We start from the raw sequence: 12102 nt of genomic DNA, 5'->3' as shown, positions 1-12102 counted from the left end.
ATAATGCACACCTTATTTAAACCACTGCTGTATCACACTCACTGAGGACTAAGTGTGCATTTATCTCTTCTTTATCTGTGCTGTATCCAAGATGGGGTGATATTAATGCAAAACGAATCTTTAAAAGCCTTCAATAATTTTACTTGAGCACTAGCAGTGTTTTGTTTGGTCTGAGGGAGGAGGAGAGGAAGAAGAGTGCATTATTGACCAAAGGAGGGAAACATATTGATGCTGTGGTGGGGAACCCCTGGATTGGTATTATTACACAAACACTAGAGCTGCACGATTAAGATAGTTTATAAAAAAAAAAAAAAAAAAAAAAAGCCTCTATCGTTTATCACTATTGTTAAGGCTGCTAGATAACTATAAAAACACAATGTATCATTTCGTTCTTTTTAGATTAAAAGGAATGAACTTCTGTCTTAGTCCCGGTGTAACGTGAGAATTACCTACCCCGTGAGAAAAACCTACCCCTCGTCACTTCCGGCCAGGAACAGCTGAGCAGCGCAGCAGTGCGCATGCTCACAGCCCCGGATACCTAATGGAAGAGCTGAGGATCAGACTAGTGCGCATGCGCACTAGTCTGAAACGATCTCGGTGTCCGTTAAAAAAACCTACCGACGCGGCGGTGACATAAAATAGCTGTCCTGCACTATGAGTCATCTCCGCTCCTGTCTCGGTCACTTCCCTGATCTTGGCTACTAAATATAAAAGCGGCTGGCGGCTCCGTGATTTAGGTTTTCATACAGCCGCCGCCGCTTTTATATTTAGTAGCCAAGATCAGGGAAGTGACCGGGACAGGAGTGGAGATGACTCATAGTGCAGCACAGCTGTTTTAATGTAACTGCTCGCGTTACATACAGTGCCGTGTACCGGAAGTGACGAGGGTAGGTTTTTCTCACGGGTAGGTAATTCTCACGGAACACCGGTTCACACTATAGCGATCACAGACAACGCATGTGATTCCGAGCGCACTGCTCTGAAAATCACATGCGAGGTCTGTGCGATTCGAATTCAGCCATACAGATTGTATGACTGAATTGACATTGGATGTGGACAGAACACGCACAGAACCCTCGGGTCCGCAGCAGAATCGGATCGCATGGTGGTTCACACCAATGCGATCCCATTCATGTCTGAACTGACATTTCACGCTGCGCTATGCGAACTTATCTGGTGGTGTCATTAACTATATATTGACACCCCCAGCGATTTGCATATGGCAGCGATGCGGGAACCTGCAGTGGATTTACAGGGTTCCCGCATTGCATACATGTGAAGGAGGGCAGTTTAACCTCAAAGTCTCTCTCTCTCAGTTTAACCTTTTAAAGGTTCTCTCTCCTATACACACAAATTCTATATATAAAAAAAAAAAAAAAAAAAAAAAGACCAAAATGTCTCTAGTTGCCATTTTTTTTAGGTCACACCGTATTTGCGCATTCGTTTCTCAAACGCAGTTTTTTGGAAAAAATACACTTTAATGGAAAAAAAAAAAAAAGGATTCTAATTTTATCCAGAATTGTGCTGCTCTAACACACATGCATACATACAGTTGTGTGCATAAGTGTACATACCCTGGCAGAATTTATTTCTTGGACATTTTTCAGAGAATATGAATGATAAACACAAAAATGTCTTTTTCACTCATGGTTAGTGTTTGGCAGATGTCACTTATTATCAATTAACTGTTAAGAGAAGAAGGATACCTATGCGCTGCTAAGCAGGTAAAAGATGAGGGAAAATATGGATAAAGATGACGGACTCAAAACGAATATAGAAGGAAATAAGCAGCCAATTCTGTATTTATCACAAAATACAAATAAATCGTAAAGGAAGTGGTGAATCAGCGCTAATCCTCTAGAATGGTGAAAAAACCAATCCAAATTAATAAATAGATAAAGATGTCAAATAATCAATTAACACACAGAAAGGTGTGGGAAACTATTTTAAAGTGCGGGAAATGTTGAGTGATGATGAATAGTATAAAAAAAAAAAAAATACACACAACATCCAATAAAAAAAAAAGATATCAAATAATCAATAACACACAAAATAGTGTGGTGGGAAACTATTTAAAGTGCAGAAAATGTTGCGTGATGATCAATAGTAAAAATGAATATATAACATCAATATAAAGTAGTGTGGAAAACTTTAAAAAAGTGCGGAAGAATATTGCGTGATGGTGAAAATGAGAACGTGACAAATCTAGAAGGAAATAAGCAGCCAATTCTGTATTTATCACAAAATACAAATAAATCGGAAGGGGTGAATCCGCGCTAATCCTCTAGAATGGTGAAAAAAAACAATCCAAATGAATAAATAGATAAAGATGTCAAACAACAACAGAAAGGTGTGGAAAACTTTAAAAGTGCGGAAGAATATTGCGTGATGGTGAAGATGAGAGCGTGACAAATAAAGTGCTAGTGCCTATAAGTGGGGATGAGTGGCCACACTAAGTGTGGGATCAAATATAAAGCAATAAATCAAGTGCACAAAATATAATAAATTCAGTAATGAAATAAATTATCCTTGTGAACAAAAAAACGGAGTGATGCTGCTAAACTAGAAAATTGTCCAAGTGCAGCTGAAAAAAAATGTTGAATAAAACGTGGCGACTTTTCTTATTGTGAGATCCACAGTGGTATTGTGCAGAGTGAGCCAACGAATCCAAAAACGGGTGCAATGGCTGCTCACCTCACATTACACCAATAAAGGCATTTTTTTATATATATATATATATATATATATATATATATATATATATATATATATATATATATATATATATATATATATATATATATATATATATATATATATATATATATATATATATATACTGCTGTTGGTTCACAGATCCAAGCAATGGGTTCCTCCTTTTTTCCTAATGGCTTGGGTGGGGGGGTTCAGCACCTCGCTGACCACTCTTTACTTGGTAAGGACTTCACTTTGTAAGGTAGATCTCTGTGCACTTTATCCAGTAATGCTCAAAGAGAATGGGAGCTCCCATGGTGAAGTATAGCAAGTTTATTAGGTAAAAAAACATGTAGACACTTACAGTAAGGCAGAGACAGTTCAGCAGCCGCACACAGCGATGTAAAGACAGGAACTTCCGGTTTACGGCCGTAACGAGCTGACGCCACTTCCGGTTCTTTTAGGTTCAGGAGTGGCCATCTCAGTCTCCTGACCTCAATATCATTGAGCCACTCTGGGGAGATCCCAAACGTGCAGTTCATGCAAGACAGCCCAAGAATTTACAGAACTTTGAGGCTTTTTTGCCTCATCCGCAAATACCACAAAAGACTTCAAGCTGTCATTGATGTTAAGGGGGCAATACACGGTATTAAGAACAGGGGTATGTAAACTTTTGATCAGGGTCATTTGGGTAGTTTGTTATTATGATTTAAAGAGTAAAAAACAGTTGATCGATAAATGGTTTCAGCCAAACACCAACCATGAGTAAAAGAAAAGTTGTGTGTTACTCATTCTTTGAAAAATGGCCAAGAGATCATAAATCCTGCCAGGGTATGTAAACTTATGAGCACAACTGTACATATACACATACACCCAAACACTATAGGTTTTCTAAGTGCATTTTCATACAAAAATTAGGTCAATTTTTTAGCCTTGTTATCAGCATTAGGGGTTTCTTACTACAAAAAGACGCATACAGGGGCTGCCAAAAATAGTGCTGAATTTCAGCAAACTATGCCGGTGTATTCAATGGTTTTTAGCAGCGCGACAGGAATGTGACACATTCATTGCGGAGGCCAAGGTCACCAGCATCTTCTGCGCTTCTAGGCTCCCAACGTGTAAATCTAGTCCTGGCAGGAGTCTAAAGCCCCGTACACACGTACCGATTGTCGGCCGCAAATATTCGGCCGCCGACCGATCGTAGGCTTGTTAGTATGAAGCTTCCGACAGAGCATTTTCGGCCGAACAGAATCTGTCGTGCAGGCATTAAAATTTGTAGGCCAACACCAGAACGGCCGATTGTTCGCCAGTCAATACAGAATTCAGCCGACAGACAGCAGATTAGCAAGACTGGGCATGCTCAGAAAAGAAAAAACACACAGAAAGTTAACCATCACATGACATCACTTCTGCAGTCGGCTGTTGTTGGGCCGACAAAATTCGTGTGCAGTCTTTTGCAGTTTTCAACAGACACGACAGCCCTGGACAAAAGACGGCCGATCGTTCGGCCGACGATTGGTACGCGTGTACGGGGCTTTAGGAGAACAGTAGAGGACACAGGATCTATGGGCCATACACACTATAAGATTTTCTGAAGACTTTTTCCCTTTAGACTTACCAAAACCATATAATGAGGTCAAACCTAAACACTTTCAATTTGTATGCAACCTTGCAGGCCCTTGCACAACATAGAAAAGGTAAATCTGAATAAAATCTAACCACAAAAGTTGGATAGTGTGTATCCAGCTTAAGTCTTAACCATGAGTTTTTTGCAGATACCTCTATAAAGCAACTGGTAACTGGCAAAAAAAAAAAAAAACGTATACTGTAATCCAATAAATGAATTTTAATGGAAAGTCAAAAAATGGATTTTTGTAAGAACTTACCGTAAAATCCTTTTCTCTTAAGCTCATTGGACAGACGTAGTCTTCTTGATTCTCAAGAGCTGGGTTATATTGTCTCCGCAGGAGTAGGACTAGGCAGAATGACAAAACGTTCTGGCTCCACCCTAGGGGGCAGTCCCTGAGGGTATATCCTCCCTCTCTCTGCTACAGGGAATCAGTTCTGTTTAAAGCAGTACAGAGAATTTAACCCAACCCAACTCAATGATAGAGGGGCGGGTACTACGTCTGTCAATGAGCTTAAGAGAAAAGGATTTTACGGTAAGTTCTTACAAAAATCCATTTTTCTCTATCGCTCATTGACAGACGTAGTCTTCTTGATTCTCAAGAGCTGGGACATCCAGAAGCAGTGCCACAAATGAGGGGTGGGATTGACAAAATCAAATCCAATCTAGTAGGCCCAACCGGTGCCAAACTAGAAGTTTTAAAGGCTCATTATAAACAAAGAATGAGACTAAAGAAAAATTTTCCAACGGAAAAAAACCCTCGAGGTAGACCACTGGTCTCCTCAAATTGCGGCCTGCAAAACCTTGCGGCCAAACGAGGCATCAGACGATGCCATTACATCAACTTTATAATGTTTAGAGAAGGTATGCACCGACGACCAGGTAGCCGCCTTGCACACCTGGACCACTGACGCCTGATGGCGAAAGGCCCATGACGCACTAAGTGCCCGAGTGGAGTGCGCCTTAACAGGGAACGGGGGCTCCCGACCCTTAATAGAATAAGCCTGCACTACAGTCTGTCTGATCCATCTGGAAATGGTCGCGGCAGATGCAGGCAACCCCTTTTTGGGTCCATCTGGGATCACAAAAAGTGAATCCGTCTTGCGAAACGAGTCTGTCGTTTTCAAGTATACCCTGATCGCCCGGACCACATCCAAGGAGTGCAAAGCAAATTCCCGAGGATGACTGGGCTTAGGACACAGGGAAGGTAATACAATTTCTTCATTCAGATGAAATTCTGAAACTACTTTTGGTAGGAAGGATGGATTCGGACGAAGAACCACCAGATATGGTGAACGACAAGATAATGCGGCCAGTTCTGACACCCTGCGTGCAGAAGTAATAGCCACCAAGAAGGCCACCTTCTGGGACAACGTGGGTAGAGGAATCTCCCTAATATCTTCAAAGGGAGGTTTCTGAAGAACCGACAACACTAAATTAAGATCCCAGGGGGGTAATGGCGCGTGCACTGGCGGAGCCAGATGTCGCACCCCCTGGATGAAATTCCGCACCAAGGAATGAGTAGCCAAAGGCTTCTGAAAGAAGATGGCTAATGCTGAGACCTGACCCTTGATAGTACTCAAGGCCAGTTTCTGCTCAACCCCTTGTTGCAGAAAAGCCAATATTCGACTAATCGAATAAGACCGAGGACGGAACCCCAAAGGTTCACACCATGCAATGTAGGACTTCCATGTGCGATGATAAATCTTTCTGGAAGTCGCTTTCCTTGCTTCAACTAGAGTAGGAATAACTGAAGCTGACAAACCTTTGTCCTTCAGCACCTGGGTCTCAATAGCCAGGCCGTTAAAGCCAGCGATCGTAAAGCAGGATGGAAGATCGGTCCCTGAGACAGTAGATCCTCCCTGAGAGGAAGTCTCCACGGGACGTCCGCCACCAGTCTGACCATGTCGGCGTACCAAGCTCGACGAGGCCAGTCCGGAGCTACCAGGATTACTGGGATTCCTTCCTCCTCTACCCTGCGAAGAAGTCTTGGCAGTAACGCGAGAGGAGGGAAGGCATATATTAGCTGGTATTGCCCCCACGGGGCGATCAGTGCGTCTGCGGTTTCTGCTAGAGGATCGCGGGAGCGAGCCACGAATCTCTGAACTTTCCTGTTGAATCGTGATGCCAACAGATCCACATCCGGGGTGCCCCACCGTAGGCACAACTGGTGGAAAACGTCTGGATGGAGGGACCATTCCCCCTGATCCAGGGTCTGACGGCTGAGATAATCTGCCTGCCAATTCTCCACCCCCGGAATGAACACCGCAGAGATTGCTGGAACAAATCGTTCCGCCCAGCGAAGAATGCAAGCCACTTCTTTGGCCGCTCGGACACTCTTGGTGCCCCCCTGGTGATTGACATAAGCCACGGCCGTGGCATTGTCCGACTGGATCCGAACCGGGCTGCCCTGGAGCTGCTCGGTCCAGTGAATCAGACAAAGTCTGATCGCTCTCAGTTCCAATACATTTATCGGTAATCTGGATTCTTCCGGGGACCAAAGTCCCTGGGCAGATAATTGACCGAGAATTCCTCCCCATCCGGATAGACTGGCATCCGTGGTCACTATCGTCCAATATATTGGCAGAAATGACTTTCCCTGGCTGAGCATTGGAGACCGAAGCCACCAAACCAGAGACTCTCTGGTCTGTTTGCTCAATCGTATCTGATTGTCCAGGGATTCCGGATTCCGATTCCATCTGAGGAGAATCTCTTGCTGAAGAATTCGGGTATGGGACTGGGCAAATGGGACTGCTTCGAATGAAGCCACCATCAACCCCAGAACCCTCATGCAAGTCCGAAGGGAAGACCAGCTGTTGGACAGTAACAACTGGACTGCTGATTGAATCTTTCGAAGTTTCCCTACCGGAAGAAACACTCTTGTCCTGACTGTGTCTAGAATTAGACCCAGATATTCGAGCCTCTGGGTGGGAACCAGAAAAGACTTTTGCTGGTTCACCAGCCACCCGAATTCCTGTAAAGAAATCATAGTAATTTCTATGTTTTGTAGCAAGGTCTGAGGAGACTCTGCATGAAGCAGAAGATCGTCTAGGTAACCTAGAATCGATATACCTCTTTGGCGCAGAAGTGCCAACATTGGGGCCAACACTTTTGTGAAGACCCGCGGAGCCGTGGCGAGACCGAAAAGTAACGCCACAAACTGATAGTGGTTCTCCTCTACGGAAAAGCGTAGAAAACGCTGATGTCCTGCGAAAATGGGAATGTGAAGATAGGCGTCCTTGATGTCTATGGACGCTAGGACATCCCCTGGATGCAGGAAGGCTGCTACCGTGCGAATGGACTCCATTCTGAATCTTCTTATGTTGACGAAAGAATTGAGTGCTCTTAAGTCCAGAATTGGGGACGCACTTTGCCCTCTTTCCTGGGTATTGTAAACAGGTTTGAATAAAACCCTTGAAACCGTTCTGTCCAAGGAACGTGGACTACCACTCCTTGTTGTAGTAGATCTGTGACTGCTCTCCGCAGATCTTCTAGACGATCCGGAGATAGTCGGATATTGGAAGGGAAGAATCGCGCCGGTGGGAGAGATCGAAACTCGATCTTGTACCCTGACTTTATGACTTCGCAAACCCATTTGTCCGGGATTCTGGAAAGCCATGGATCCGGCGAAGACGTCCCCCCACCCATAACTGGGGTGGGGGCGCACCTTCAGGCTTTGGATGGTTTATCTTCAGGTCTGGAGGGGGCGGGCTTTTGCTTGCCCGACCAACGACCCCTGACGCCTCCTGTAGGAACCTTGGAGGACTTAGTTTTTTCACCCGCTGGACGAAAAAACCTCTTGTGAGCAGAAAAAGAAGGCCCTCGTCTTTGACGAGTTCCTCTACCTTTAAAATTTTGCGGTAAAAAGGTGCTTTTTCCACCGGTGAGATCCTTAATGATCTCATTTAAGTTGGCTCCAAATAGACGTTCTCCTGACAAGGGGATATTAGCCAATGCTTTTTTGGAACCTTGGTCGGCTATCCAACCTTTTAGCCACAGTGTACGCCTGAGAACCACTGCTGAGACTGATGCTCGCGCCATTAATGGAGTGGCGTCTAACGCCGCATCACATACAAACTGTAACCCCTGTATCATTTGTTCCAACAAATCTGATACCGCCTGAGGGACCTCTTCTAAGTCCCGGCGTAACCACTTGGTCCATTCAGTTACAGCCTGCGAAACCAGACCAATAGCAATTATTGGCCTGAAAGCTGATCCAATCAAGGAAAACATGGTGCGAGACATAGCTTCTATCTTGCGATCCACTGGATCTTTAAAAGACGGAGCGTCTTCTAAAGGAATAACCGTGGCTTTATTCAATCTAGCAATTGGTGAATCCACCACAGGTGGTTCTGTCCATTTCTTAATAAGGGTTTCCTCAAACGGATAACGCCTGTCAATGCGTTTGGAAATATTAAAAGTGCGTTTTGGCAGACGCCATTCTTCATCGATTGGATTGCCAAAACATTTGGGCAATGGAAAAACCTTTGCCACTTTGATGCGCTTTTTAGTCCCAAAAGGGATCTCAGTTTCAGCTATTTCTGATGGAATACCCTGTAACCTTAAAGTCTCTTGAACAGATACAATGAGTGCGTTTACCAACGCTTCCTCTCGGGCTATGGCAGATGCCGAAACATCCTCCTCACTGTCTGAAGAGACAGGACCCGAGACACCAATACCAGATGAAGTACCTGCAACTGCAGAAATAGGCTCAGAGTCTGAATCCGAGGTTTCAGATAATAAGGGGTTAGGCGGGGGTCGCTTTCTTGCGCCCTGTCCCTGACAAGCCACTTCCACCCGGGACACAAAAGTTTCCATAATGGCTGACAAAGATTCAATTGTCAATGGGGTGCTGGAGGATCCCGCAGACCCCTCGAGGGGATCCGGAGGAGATACATGAGTGGCAGGGTCCATGTTAATACAGGACACTTTTGCCAGCAATAAACAAAAAAACTTTTTTTTTTTTTTTTTGTGTGTCTCCCCCTAGCGCAATAGCGCCCCTCAGAGTACCTGCTTCTCGATCCCAGAGAGAGAGAGAGAGAGGGACCCCCAAGGCTCACCAACCGATGCAGTGCAGTTTCCAACAAACTGCAGCCAGCGTCTGTCTTACACAGACTGGAAGGAGCTGTTTGCTTTTTCCCGGGCAGAAGGCGTGGCTCCGCCCCCTGTGTACGCCTTCCGGCGTTCCCAGCCCTCCACGAGGAAGCTGGGCTCACAAAACATGGCCGCCCCCATAGAAGAGACATAAGACTCCAAAAACATGGCGGCCGGCGTGACCTGAGGACATACATGCATTCGGTCTACGGCAAAATGGCGGCGGACCGCCGATATCGTCTTCCCAGCACATCCACCTGCACTCTGCTGAGAGGTGACATATGGATCTACAGAGATACACTGCACATAAGGTAGGATTATACCTCCTATGTTTGCTGTAATGTTACAGTCTGCTGGGTAGAGTGTTAGCTCTTGAACCAAGTCCACTTCCCACAAACACATGCTGTATAACAAGGGGGACTTGTAAGTGTCAGATATATACTGACCATATATGGAGGGGCCCATAATATATACTGCCTCATAAATGAGGAAAAAAGGGAACGTTTTACTCACCATACCGAACCGACAGGCACCCTCTCTTCATAATACCCTCTCCACCGAGGTGGGGGTTTGTGGACGCCTCGACTCTCTGGTCCTGGCGTCCAAGAGAGCTTTTAACTCGCAAAGTCAGTCCCTTTACTGGGACTCCGTCGCGGCCGACTCAGCGCACTGGTCTGCACGCGCTTTTAGGCAGAAACCGGGGTGACCACTGGATCTCACATCCAGCCCGTCGCCCGGCCCCGCATACTTACTTGAATATGTCGCGGCCGACCAAGCGCAATGCCTGGTCTGCACGCGCTCGTAGGCCGGCTGGGGTGACCACAAGTGTCGCCCAGTCCGGCATTTTTGCTTGAAGATCTCACAGGAAAAAAACACTGGAGAAAACTACCTAAAAAATGTATTTTTCTTAAAGAAAAAAAGTCTTGCCAGGACCAAAAGATCCCAGCAAGGAACTTAGGTCCTTACTCCTGACTAGACAGAAAAAAACTGATTCCCTGTAGCAGAGAGAGGGAGGATATATCCTCAGGGACTGCCCCCTAGGGTGGAGCCAGAACGTTTTGTCATTCTGCCTAGTCCTACTCCTGCGGAGACAACATAACCCAGCTCTTGAGAATCAAGAAGACTACGTCTGTCAATGAGCGATAGAGAAAATACGATTTCCCTGATCATATAGTACAAGACCTTAGACTTAACCATCGGACATCCAAATGCAGTCCAACTGAGGGCTGGGCAACACAAAAACTTAACAGGACCACTTAAACAGGGCAATAATTCAGAGCCGCTTGCAGCACCTTACACCTCAAACCAGAGATCAGAGGAGGCCTGAACATCCACCTGGTAAGACTTAAGTTGATTTCCATGTTTCATGTCACTTGAACCATTTCCTTCACCAAGTGCTGCACTGGCTCTACACAGTGTATGTACTGCTTGTAGCTTCAGCTACATACAGCTCACAGTGCTGGGTTCCGGCTGGGAGACTTCCCATCACACACTCGGAACAATGCAGAGTTCATCTGGGCAGTGCTTAGCCATTCACAGGCAGCTTTGTATTCGGTAAAATTAATACAAAGCTTCTTCTGGATTGCGACGTCATCAGTCTGCCCTCTGACTCAGCTAATCATAGAAAGTGGAATTCATTTGTACTTCTCTCTTTCAAAACCACATTTTTCTTTGTTTTAAATTTTTTTTGCAAATTAATATTGCTTCAGAAAATTTAGGCCAAAATGTATTCTGCTCCTTTTTTTTGGTGAAAACTTAATCAGTGTATATTATTTAGTGTGCAGGAAAGACAGTCCACAAACTATGGTATATATCTGAAAATCAACTTCATAATAACATATCAGGATTTTAATTTTACACATCATGATTGTTTACATCAGTGAATTTCACTGGTATAAGCAACCATTTTTACTGAATGAACCTGATTCATTCAGTGTGTTTTGTTGGGATTGGCCACATTTAAATAACATGGTACAGAAGGGCTGTGATTGGCCCAATCTGTATTATATGACCAATCACAGCCAGCAACACAGTTGTATGCAATAGATGACATCAAAGGAAGCCATCCATTGTTCACAATTGTTATGTAATCTGCAATGGTTACAACAGTCACATGGTATCAGCAGCAAGCTGGTATGCAGTTCAGTTAACAGCTGTGTCCGACGGCCACAGCTGGTGACAAATTGCACCGCAGCATGGCCCCCCACGTGAGCCGCGATTCGTGAGGACGTTAATCCACCCAGATCAATGAAAGTCATGCTCAGCTGTAATCTTGCTATAGGCCAGGTGGAAATTGGTTAAACCAGTATAAAACCCAAAACCAAACATTTAAACACATTGCATTGCAGTTACCATTCCTTAGGTCTGATCTGGCCACTAACACTATTCCTGCCTTTGGGTGTCCACATTCTGGATGAAGGAGCAACAGACACCTTTGGATAGCTGCATTCATTGTTAATCTGCGGGGAGGGGGGGTGTTAGATTTACATACAGTAACAAACTGAAGCCAAACCCCAGCTTGCACGTTTAAGCAGTTACAGCAACATTTTCCTTTTTTTTGCAATAAAAGTGGTTCATGATAAGCACCCCCGTCGGTGGTAAATTGTTTGTCTCAACCCACTAAATGCTACATCTGCAGAACAGCTTGTTCTGATGAAAAACAGACTGGCTGGATCACCAGGTTAAAA

At 44.8% G+C, this 12102-nt stretch overlaps 1 protein-coding gene across 1 annotated transcript in view; it reads right to left on the bottom strand.

The window, feature by feature from the left end:
• Nucleotides 1-12102, bottom strand: part of PDIA4 (protein disulfide isomerase family A member 4) — an 82873-nt gene that overhangs the window by 49099 nt on the left and 21672 nt on the right. The gene's annotated exons all lie outside the window — the stretch shown is intronic.

Source organism: Pelophylax lessonae (assembly GCF_965119305.1).
Source record: "Pelophylax lessonae genome assembly, chromosome: 5".
NCBI classification, from domain to species: Eukaryota; Metazoa; Chordata; class Amphibia; order Anura; family Ranidae; genus Pelophylax; species Pelophylax lessonae.
Note: the sequence above shows the minus strand (reverse complement) of the source record. Positions and strands in the feature narration are given on the sequence as shown.